A 12,334-nucleotide genomic window follows, 5' to 3' on the forward strand; every position below is an offset into this window, starting at 1 on the left:
ATTGTTACACAAAATTGCATATAAGAATTTGTGAGGGGAAAGGGGAAAAAAACAAGGGACAGAATTAAACAACAGCAGATGAGGTAGAGAGGGAAGATGAGAGTGAAGGGGAGGGGGGGATAGTAGGGGACAGGAAAGGTAGCAGAATACAACAATCATTAATATGGTATTATGTAAAAATGTGGATGTGTAACCAATGTGATTCTGTATTTGGGGTGAAAAATGGGAGTTCATAACCCACTCGAATCAAATGTATGGAAGATGATATGTCATGAGCTTTGTAATGTTTTGAACAACCAATAATAAAAAAAAAGAATATCAAAAGGAAAAGGAAACTGGAACAATCTTGAAATTAGGGAAAAAGATGGAAGAGTGACTTAATAATTGTTATGGTTGGTGAGATGTTGAATTGTACATTCTCTTTTACTTTTTTAATTTCTCTCGATTGAATTGTTTATGAGAATGCATTTTATAAAAACAGTGAAGTCATTATTCTTTTTTTTCATTTGTTCATGATAGTTATTCTTGACATTAGATTTATTTGGACTAATTATAAATGCATGGAATATAATTTGCTCCAATTCAGTACCTTCACCTTCCCCATCCTCCCTCCCACTGTTCCCTTTCATCCACTTTACTGATCTATTTACATTTTTTAAAATTAGTATCTTATAGATATTCAAAATGATGAGTTTCATTATAGTATATTCACATATGTGCATTGGAAAGTTAGTTTGGGTTTATTCCACAGTTTTTCCCTACCCACTCCCCATTCCCTTCTTTTTCTTTTATTGATTTTATTTTTTTTAAATACACAACAATGGAGTCTATTACAATTCTTATTACACATATAGAGCACAATTTTTTATATCTTTGTATAAAGTATGTTCACGCCAATTCATGTTATACATGTACTTGTTTTTTTGCATTACAATTCTTATTACACATATAAACCACAATTTTTCATATCTCTGTTTGTATATAAAGTAGGTTGACACCCAATTTGTGTCTTCAGACATGTACTTTGGATAATGATGTCCATCACATTCATTCCACATTCATTAGGAGGCTAATCCCCTGCCTCCTCCCTTTCCCTCACTCCCCTCTTCCCTATCTAGAATCCATCTATTCATCCCATGTTCCTCCTCCCTACCCTATTATGATTCAGCCTCCTTATATCAGAGAAAACATTTGGCATTTGTTTTTTGGGGATTGGCTAACTTCACTTAGCATTATCTTCTCCAACTCCATCCATTTACCTGCAAATGCCGTGATTTTATTCTCTTTAAAAAAAGTTCATTGAATATATATATATATATATATATATATATATATATATATATATACTCACATTTTTAAAAATCCATCCATCCACTGAAGGGCATGTAGGTTGGCTCCACAGTTTAGCTATTGTGAATTGTGCTGCTATAAACATTGATGTGGCTGTGTCCCTGTAGTATGTTGTTTTTAAGTCCTTTGGGTATAGTCCAAGGAGAGGAATAGCTCAGTCAAATGGTGGTTCCATTCCCAGATTACCAAAGAATCTCCATACTGCTTTCCAGATTGGCTGCACCAATTTGCAGTCCCACCAGCAATGTATGAGTGTGCCTTTTTCCGCACACCCTTGCCAACACTTATTGTCGTTTGTCTTCATAATAGCTGCTATTCTGACTGGAGTTGTATCTTAGTTTTGATTTACATTTCTCTGATTGCTAGAGATGTTGAAAATTTTTTCATATATTTGTTGATTGATTGTATATCCTCTTCTGAGAAGTGTTTGCTCAAGTCCTTGGCCCATTTTTTGATTGGGTTACTTGTTTTTTCAGTGCTTAGCTTTTTGAGTTCTTTATAAACCCTAGAGAGTAGTGATCTATCTGATGTGTGAGGGGTAAAGATTTTCTCCCAGGATGTAGGCTCCCTGTTCACCTCACAGATTGTTCCTTTGCTGAGAAAAAACTTTTTAGTTTGAATCCATCCCATTTATTGATTTCTGGTTTTAATTCTTGTGCCAAAGGAGTCTTATTAAGGAAGTTGGGGCCTAACCCACATGATGAAGATTAGGGCCTACTTTTTTCTTCTGTTAGACGCAGAGTCTCTGGCTTAATTCCTAGGTCCTTGATCCATTTTGAGTTAAGTTTTGTGCATGGTGAGAGTTATGAGTTTAATTTCATTTTCTTGCATATAAATTTCCAGTTTTCCCAGCACCATTTGTTGAAAATGCTATCTTTTCTCCAGTGCATGTTTTTGGCACCTTTGTCTAAAATAAGATAATTGGAATTTTGTGGGTTAGTCTCTGTGTCCTCTATTCTGTACCATTGGTCTACCAGTCTGTTTTAGTGCCAATACCATGCTGTTTTTTGTTACTATTGCTCTGTAGTATAGTTTAAGGTCTCATATAGTGATACCACCTACTTCACTCTTCCTGCTAAGGATTTCTTTAGCTATTCTTGGCCTCTTATTTTTCCAGATGAATTTCAGGATTGCTTTTTCTATTTCTATGAGGAATGCCATTGAGATTTTGATTGGAATTGCATTAAATCTATAGAGTTCTTTTGGTAGTATGGTCATTTTGATAATATTAATTCTGCCTATCCAAGAGCAAGTTAGATCTTTCCAGAAATAGTAAATGAATTCAGCAAAGGAGCAGGATATAAATCAACACCGATAAATCAAAGGCATTTCTGTATATCAGTGACAAAGCCTCTGAGAAGGAAATGAGGAAAACTACTCCATTCACAATAAACTCAAAAAAAAGATACTTGAGAATCAACAAAAGAAGTCAAAGTTCTATACAATGAAAACTACAGAACCCTAAAGAGAAATCAAAGAAGATATTATAAGATGGAAAGATCTACACATTCCCTTCTTAAAGTAGAAAGGGAGGAGGAGGGAGGGAGAGGGGGAAGGTGGGCAGGGTCAGATCAGAATATGATAGCCCAAAGAGTGGGGGTTTGGCCTGCTGAGAACTTCTAACTGAAGGAGATTGGAATCCCAAAAGCAACCTCAGCAGCAAAGCCTCTGCCCTCCTCCTGCCCTCCTGTCCTTCACCCTTCTCTCCCAAAGCCAGTCATAAAACCTAGAAAGTGCTCTCTCTCTCTCTCTCTCTCTCTCTCTCTCTCTCTCTCTCTCTTCTCTCTCTCTCTCTCTCTCTCTCTCTCTCTCTCTCTCTCTCCCCTCTTTCCCTCTCTCTTTCCTTTCCTCCCTGTCCCCCTACCCTCCCTTCACCTCTCCCTTAAAAACCCTAATTCCAGACAGGACCTGCCTTAGGTCCAGAAGGAAAGAAGGCTATACAGAGAGGCCAAGAAGAATCTGACCAGACAGGGCTTGCTAGGACCCTGGCAGCCTTTTACCATTAGCTCACACCCCCTTTTCCAGTCATTTCTGCATGGCCATCCATTCTTCATGGAACATAAACATAAAAACATGAGTTTTCCCTGGATCTGTAGGTCTTTATTTCTTAAGGCTTTTAGGTCAAATAAAGTTCTATTAAATAAATGTTATGATTTTTAAAATGTAAAGATATATACTAGTTCATAAATTAGACAAAGCAGTTTATAAAGATAGACTCTTTCTGAAACTCATCTGAATTTTTATTACAGTTCCTGGGCCTTTTACACAGCTATAGAATTAAGATACTGTATTAGTGGTAAGAGGATAAACAGTCCGGTAAGACAGAATAGAAAACTCAGAAAGTGATTGCCACATGATTTATGATTGAGGTGGGACTGCAGATCAGTGGTGGAAAATGTCAGTCTTTTTAATGAGTAGTGCTGAGACAATTGAGTATTTATGTGAAATTGAATGAAATTAAAGCTCCTACTATACACCGTAGACAATAATTCTGTGTGACATATAGAATTAATGTCAATAAAATGCTTTCAAGATAATACCTTTATGATTTTGGAGTGGGGTAAGTTTTCTTAAATATGACATAAAAAGCACTGATTGTAAAGGAAGATATTAAGAAATTTGATATTACTAGCAGTAAGTATTTATCATAATCAGAAGACACCATGGCAGAGAAAAGTCATTCTTAATATTCAAAACTAATACTTGGTGTTAGAAGTTAGCAATGGTTGCTATCTTTTGGAAGAGTGAATTGGATAGGGTTGGGGGAAGGACACTCCCAGGAGGCTGATCATATCTTTCCTAGATCTGATACTAGTTATACAGGTGTATTCACTTTTTGAAAGTTCAGCAAACTGTACTAACAATTTGTACATTTTAAAATGTATATGCTCTACTTCAACAAAAAAGTCTTTATAAAGGAAAACTACTAAGAAGCTATTTGTAAAACATTTGTCCAGCAAAATAATAGAGACCTCCTACAGCTCAATAAGATAGACATCTCAATAAAAAATTGAGCAAAATAATTGAACACACTTCAGAAAAGAGAAAATCATATATTTGATTTATTCTAAAAGGTGCTCAGCCTTATTAATCTTCAGAGGAATGCAAATTAAAATGATTGATCTCTTTATACCAAAATTGGCTAACATGAAGAATCTGAGAAAACAGTACCTAGTGAGAATGTGGAGCAATGGGAACACTACTGCCCTTGGGCTAGGAATAAAAAAAAATGGCACAACCACCTTGGGAAATGGATTGTCGTTACATAGTAGGTATGGAGGTAACATGCCAGGTGACTTAGTGATTCCTCTGTTTCAGAAATGGGTGCTTATGGGCACCAGAAGATGTTCAGAAGAGTATTTATAATAGCCTTGTTAATTATATCCAAACACTTGAAGTAATTCAAATATCTATCAATACAAGAATGTGTACATAAACTGTAGCATATTTATACAGCCATGTACTACATAATAGAATGAACTTTTCTGCAGAAAAATTCATATATGATATACATACATGTGAATATATATGTATATAAATGTATACATATTCACATTTTTCATAAAATTTCAGAGGTGTTTCTTAACTCTCTGAAGTTCATCCCAGATATCCAGGTACAAGCCCCTCTTCTAAAAGTACCCTCATTTGTCAATCAAAGAAGATGCATAAAAGGTATTATGTATATATTTAATGATATCAGCCTGAGCCCATTTAGGTTTGTTAATGCAACAGTGAAATGCAGCCTCCAAGCCTTCCCATTCTTTCATTTGTCTGTATTGCCTTCATATTTGTTTAAATTAGAAAGTAATACATTTTTAACAGCACTGTTGAGGTATGATTTGCATATCATAACATTTCCCTTCTGTAAGTATAAAATTCATTGATTTTTGACACTTCTATAGAGTTTTGCATCTGTCATCACTATACAAGTTCAGAACATTCCCATCACCTCCCAAAATTTACTCAAGCCACATTTGCCATCAATCAAATGTGTATTTTCAAATGTAGTGTGTTGATTGCTTCATGTATTTCAAATAACTCATCATTAAAAGTAGAATAACACATTGTTGAATAGAAACTTGAAAAACATCAACCAAAATATTTTGTTAAGTGTATTTTGAGGTTCTGTATACATACTTGATTAAAATCAGCTTATTTGCATCTGTTCTCTATTGGTAGTTTCAAAAAAGGGAACATACTGAATGGTTGATTTCTTCCTTAATATGTTCTTGGTGGGTGAATGTTGTCATGTTGTTCTGGGTGGGTTTTTAGTTTTAAAAATTTTAGTTGGTTTTGGGGAAATTTTTCAGTTATACAAAGGCCCTTTTATATGGCAGCCTGTATAGTACTAATTTCTGAGAGAATAAATCATACAAAATAGAATGAAGCATAGAAGTTAGACTATATAGTTAAATTAAAACATAAATATCAAATTGTAAATTATTTTCTTTATTAGGAATAACTAAAGGAAAGAATGTATTGATCAACTCTGATATTAAGTGTCTCAGAATTTAGAACAGTATAACAAGTATTTTAAAAGCTTTTCTTGTCTTTGTTCTACCACTTCATATTAAGATGCTGAGTATAATATAGAAGTACATATGGAATATAAATATATGAGCATATTATACTATTATGTATAATTGGGCTTCCTCAAGTGATGTTTTTAACAAACTTTTATTATACATACTATACACTATTATTATAGAAATTATTATTTCTGCTTAAAGGTGATTGTATGGTTGGGAAATGCAGATATATTATGTGTAAAATTAAATATTTTTCTAAAAAAGTATAACATCAGATGTTCATGAATTTTGGAAATAAAAATACATAATGCCTAGCTAGTTCCTAAGAGGTAGGCTATATCTTCTGTTTGTCAAAGTATTTACTCTGAATTATTGGTGGAGCTAACTTTTATTGAGGTTTCTCTGTTGCCAGGTACTTTATTACCAAGGTTGCCATCAGAACCGGGAATGACATTACTCATTATCAGGATTGAGAAAATTGGTCTGAAAGACGCTGGACAGTGCATCGATCCCTATATTACAGTTAGTGTAAAGGGCAAATAACTGGCAAATTGCATTATGTTTTTTTCTCAAATGGGACAAAGTTTTTTGACAGGGGATGGTCTTGTATATGTGACAACTTACTTTAATGCATTCTATAATGAGGCAGAATCCTAGAAGAGATCATAACAGACCATAGATCTGAAAGACTTTTTTTATTGGTTGTTCAAAACATTACAAAGCTCTTGACATATATTTAATACATTAGATTCAAGTGGGTTATGAACTCCCATTTTTACCCCAAATACAGATTGCAGATTTTTTTTTAAATAAGGACTGCAGCCTAAATTCCAAATACCAGAGACTGAAATTTTTTATTATTTTTTTTAATATTTATTTTTTACTTTTCGGTGGACACAACATCTTTGTTTGTATGTGGTGCTGAGGATCGAACCCGGGCCACACGCATGCCAGGCGAGTGCGCTACTGCTTGAGCCACATCCCCAGCCCCTAGTTCTGAAAGACTTACAAAAAATATTTCCTACTTATACACTCACTTTTGCTTTTGAGTTTTTGCTTTTGAGATTTTTTGCTCTTCAGATTCCATCTAACGTGCGGACTAAACATACACATTGTCTTTAACAGCAGCTACAGCCTTCAGGATGTAGATTAACAATAGCACCCCTCACCTTCCATGGGTGTGTAGTTTTCTACACAAAGCCCCATGTCCTGTTTTCCCATCTCTCCTGCTTCAGCCCCTCTTCTTCCTGTGCTACTGAGGTATCTACAGAGGTGAGTCCTACAGAGGCAGATGAAAATCAGGGGACAGGGAAGTAGGGTGCGTCCATAACATCCATGCCCTGAATGCAATCCCGTGGGATGATGATGTGATTAAGGAATAAATTATACCATTTTACAGAAATAACTATAGTTAGTACAAAGGGCTTATTTTAACCTGTAGTTTTGCACCAAAGGAACAGATCGGTGCTGAAGTTAAATGGAGGAACTTTTATCAATTGCAGAAATAAAGTCAGATCCATGGGTTCATTAGTGCTAATTAAAAGAAAAATATGACCACAAAGAAAAACATTTATTTAAAGAACATAATCCACAGCACTAATACTGGTACACTTTTAAATTCCGATGTTACCAGTTATCAAATATATAGTGTACTGGAAAATATTTACATTGTTTGATAGGCCATTTGTAAAACTGCATACTCATTCAGAAAGTATACTTAAAACACAAAAATATTCAATGATGTTGTAAATGTTAAATTACCTTTGCATGTTAAACTGAAATATTTTTATGTAAATAGTTTTTAATTATTAAATGTACTAAATTGTTTTTGAGCTTTTTGAGACACATAAATGAATAACACATAAACACTGAGGAGTTATTAAAAAAAAGTCCTTGTTGAATTTGATTAAACTGAGATTTTAAAACCCGGAAAATTAAAACTATATATAATGTACCATCTGGTTGTTGTAAATTCAGGGTATGTTGTAAACAGTATAACCAGAATTTAGATAATATATATGAAAAATTATTCATTAACAAAAGGGTTTTTGTTGGCTGTTCTCATCCATTTTTGGTTCTTAACAGGGAAATTATGATAAGGTTAGGTTTAAAGGCTTTTCTAAATTAAGTCATATACTTGATCAAAGTTAGAAATTGGTGGCAGAGCTCCATTGTGGCAAATTATATACTCCATATTTTTTTTTTGCATAGAAAAATATAGTGGGCTATTCCCTAAGGAAAGCATGTTTGTTCTTTTTACCACTTCACTATGAAGATCAAGTTTTGTCCACTTGGCCATGTAAAGGCTTCCTTGTCCCCTTCATGAGGTCTCCTATTCAGTCTATATTCATTTCTCTCCACATACCCCATGAACTTCAATAACTCTCACATACTTGCTCACACCAAATAGGAATCTCTTAGCCTGAGAATCTCCTCTCAGCTCTTTCTATGCCTCTTTAGGAAGTGTAACCTTTGCAGTTTCTAGATTTTCCATCTGTATATGTGAATGCTCATAAGCAGAAACTTATTTGTTTCTCCAGATCTGAATGGCATAGATTTAACTCCTGTGCAAGATACTCCTGTGGCTTCAAGAAAAGAAGATACATATGTTAATTTTAATGTGGACATTGATCTCCAGAAGCATATTGAAAAATTAACCAAAGGTTTGTAATTATCAGTTACTGACTTCTTAAGGACACAGTACTTACCTGGGTTTGTGTTCATAGTGTACTTAACACAAGATCTTACGTCACATAGTTATGAATATTGACTTAAAGAAAGTCAAATCATTTTTTTTAAAATACGAGAATTAGCAGTTGCATTATCTAGTTGTGTAATAATGTGGTTAAATATTATTTGATAGGGAAGTTTTTCTCATAATACAGACTTAAGGAAGCAGGTTCCCTAATAATTACCTTAAGTCTTTTTAGGAACCTAATGATTACTAACAGTTAAAGAATTATTATTTTTTCTTTCAATAAGATGCATTGGGTAAAAAGATACTATAACTGGCAGTTAGTTTGTAAGAATATGGAAAGGACAATCTGGGCATGGTGGTTTCAGGAGGGAGAGAAATGATATAAGCTAGAATTTTTTTTAAAAGGAACTCTTAAATTTCTATTCTATCTAATATAGGTGCTTATTGAAACCATTTCTATAGGTACTGCTGATACTTAAGTAACTTCTGTTTTTCTTGTGGTATTTAATATTTTATATTCTTTGGTAGTATATGATTCTACCTGTGTACATAACTTACATTCTTGCTATACAATTTTGTTGTACTTTGTAGAATTAAATGATATGGAGAAATGTCACTCAGGCATGGTAGAAGAGCTTGGAGTGACAGCCACAGTGAGTTATCAACAGTTGTCTCATCAGACTGTTTGACACATGTTACTTTGTAAAATCACAGGCTTCTGGTGACACATAAGAAATGTGTGGTCTCTGGCTTATGTGGTTTGTTTTAATTCCTTAGGTGCAGCTATCTTCTTTGAATTCAAACACTGCAAGCCTAAAAAAAGGTTTACCAGCACCAAGTGTTTTGCTTTCATGGAGATGGATGAGATTAAACCTGGGCCAATTGTAATAGAACTGTAAGTGATATACATAATAGGATTCATACTGGTCTAATGGTTACTAGTTCATGTTTCTTCTTAGTCCCTCTCATCTAGAATATAACATTGGAGTAGATCAATCATCAAAGTATTTTAAACAATGATCTTTCTATTGTGGGTACAGGTACAAGAAACCCACTGACTTTAAAAGAAATTGCAGTTATTGACCAAGAAACCACTTTATCTTCATCTACATAAAACTTTGCACAAGGAATGATTCTGACATGAGTAATATGGAATTTCTGTGAATTTTACCACTCAGTAGAAACCATCATAGCTCTGTGTAGCATATTCATCCTTCAGGAGGCAGGAAGTGAGCCGTACCTATAGGCCAGTGAGTCCATTGCAAAGCTGTACCACAGAACTAAAGTCCAGCACCTCATTGTTATGACTCCTTTGGATACAGGTTTATTGTAGATTTTGAAAGATTTTTTTTACTTTTCTATTAATTGTGCAATTAATAGTGTGTTTCCTAATTTACCACTGTTCCTACCCTGCTTCCTGGAACAATACTGCTGTGGTAGGTATGCTCATCTTCAAACTTAATACAGCAATAAGAATGTGCTAGAGTTTACACATTTGCTCCAATATGGTCTTTTGATTTGAATTAACTTTAAACTTTTGAATTGAAGTGGGTAGGATAGTACCAGATTGCTTTGAAAGGAAATTGGATCAGTTATGGTCTGTCTTATAGGCTGTTCCTTAGAGCTGGCCTAAATTCACCCTCATCTGATAGTTCTACTTAGAAATAGTGTGCCTTGACCAGATCAATATCTTATATGGGAGTGTTCCCCAGGTTGTAGCTGTGATTTTTTTCCAGATGACCAGATTGTTTTTCTGAAAGTGAGCATATTTTTAGTCATGTTGATTAGTTGTTCTACATCACATTGCTATTGTTTCTAGGGTTAACATTAATGATTCTAGGGTTAATATTAAAACCATCTCAGAATAATTACAAATTTTTGGGTGGATTTACGTCTTCTAAATCATGTCATCTAAAAATAATTGAGTCAGATGCTAATGAGATACTGCAGGAACAACTGCTGTTTTTCTGACAACTGATTGTGAAACCTTAAAACCTGCATACCTTGTCTTTATAAAGTGATGAGTATGCAAAATCTGGAAAGATATTCTATTTTTTTTAATATAGGTAGATACAATTGCCATTTATTTCCTATTTAGATATATTGACATTCATATGAAAATATGCAGGTCATTAGCCTATTATAATTTCACTATTTACATTACTTTTAACTTAATGATGAGACATAAGTAAAACTTTCATAGGTGGATATTTGATACACAGAACATAAAGATTTGTGAGGAGCTTTTTTGTGGGTTACATGTAGAACCCACGTATTTTAATGTTCACTATTTTAAAAGAACAATGCATGAAGGGAATGCAATACTTGGCCTATTTTTAAACTAGTGTAAACCCTAATCATACCATCTGTTTGCTTTTTAAAACAAATAACAGTTGTTTTAGCCCTTGCACTTCAAGAGATCTAGTCTTTAATTTTTCAGTTGTCTGTTAGGTCAATTTTGTTTACTAGATGAATGTTAATAAAACTATATGAGCCTGAAAGAATTCTCAACCAAATTTAGTCTTTTCTTTCATCTGGATTGGGTTAATTTCACAAGTGCAAAAATAGTTCAGTCTACAGTAGTTCTAGGAAATGAAGAATTTGCCTTAATAAAATGTTCACTCAACTGAAACTCTGAGTAGTCAAAATTTCCAGACTGTAAACTTCTCAAGAGAAGGGCCTCATCTTCTCCATGTCATGTAAACTTTCCAAGGTGCTTGGCAGCACTCTGTACCCTGTGGAGTACTCAGTACCTTTTTGTTTGATGTTACTGATGTTTGATGTTGCTCCCTTAAAATCTAATATTAAAATGTAGAAAACCGATACATTGTTCTTTCTGTTTTCTCATAGACTATAAAACATGTATATCAAAGTGATAATTAAAAAAAAAAAAAACCTTTTTTTTTTTTGGTTGTAGATGGACACAGTACCTTTATATTTATATGTGGTGCTGAGGATCAAACCCAGTGCCTCACAGGCAACCCCAGCCCCTCAAAGTGATAATTTATATAAAGAAACATTTAGCATCCTTCACATAAGAATGCTTTTTTTAACCTCTATTTATGTGGTGCTGAGGATTAAACCCAGGGCCTTGCCTGTGCTAGGCAAGTACTCTACCACTGAGCCACAACCCTAGCTGCCACCAAATAATGGGGTTATATGAAAAAAAAGAGGATGCTTTGTATGAATGTCTTTCATCAGCATTAAACAAACTTAAATTGAACATTGTCATCAGCTTAGCTTTAATTCAGACCTGAATGACCAAACCCCCACCCCAAAAAAAGGTGATTTTTATCTTGAAGCAATTAACACAAAACAATCTGTATCTCACAAATTAGTTGTTTAAATTTACTTTCTAGTGTGGGAGGGGATGAGTCACTGGACAATAATTACAACTATAGCAGTAATACTTTCAGGTTGAAACACTACTGCTTCACAAATGAAATGATTTTAGTAACTAAACTCAAACACAATTTGCTGGAGAGGACTTCTAAAACTTTTGAGATACAAAAGTATAATTGAATCAAGGGACAGTATTCTCTACACAACCTGTATATGGGCAGCTACCTTGGGCTTTGCTACAGAAGTGGTACAATCAGATGGATGTAAGGAGAGGCAACTATGGGTGGGTTCAGAACTGCTCAGATAAACTACATAGAACGCATTATAGCTTACTAATAGAATAGATACAAAAAAGGCTTTAGAGGGAAAACTACTGTTGCTTTGAATAAAAAAATAAATCTTCCTTTCCTTGAAA

The 12,334-nt window shown here is 34.2% G+C and overlaps 1 pseudogene across 1 annotated transcript in view; it reads left to right on the forward strand.

Annotated features, from left to right (window-relative positions):
- The window catches only part of LOC308633227 (axin interactor, dorsalization-associated protein-like), a 49,524-nt pseudogene extending 38,913 nt beyond the window's left edge, over positions 1-10,611 (forward strand). The window contains exons 8-11 of the transcript XR_014024332.1: positions 6,292-6,414; positions 8,420-8,542; positions 9,355-9,472; positions 9,618-10,611. The product of XR_014024332.1 is annotated as an axin interactor, dorsalization-associated protein-like (transcript). The remainder of the gene's footprint in view (positions 1-6,291; positions 6,415-8,419; positions 8,543-9,354; positions 9,473-9,617) is intronic.
- Positions 10,612-12,334: the final 1,723 nt, after the last annotated feature.

The sequence above is a fragment of the Spermophilus citellus genome (assembly GCF_964194105.1).
Source record: "Spermophilus citellus genome assembly, chromosome: 14".
Lineage (NCBI taxonomy): Eukaryota > Metazoa > Chordata > Mammalia > Rodentia > Sciuridae > Spermophilus > Spermophilus citellus.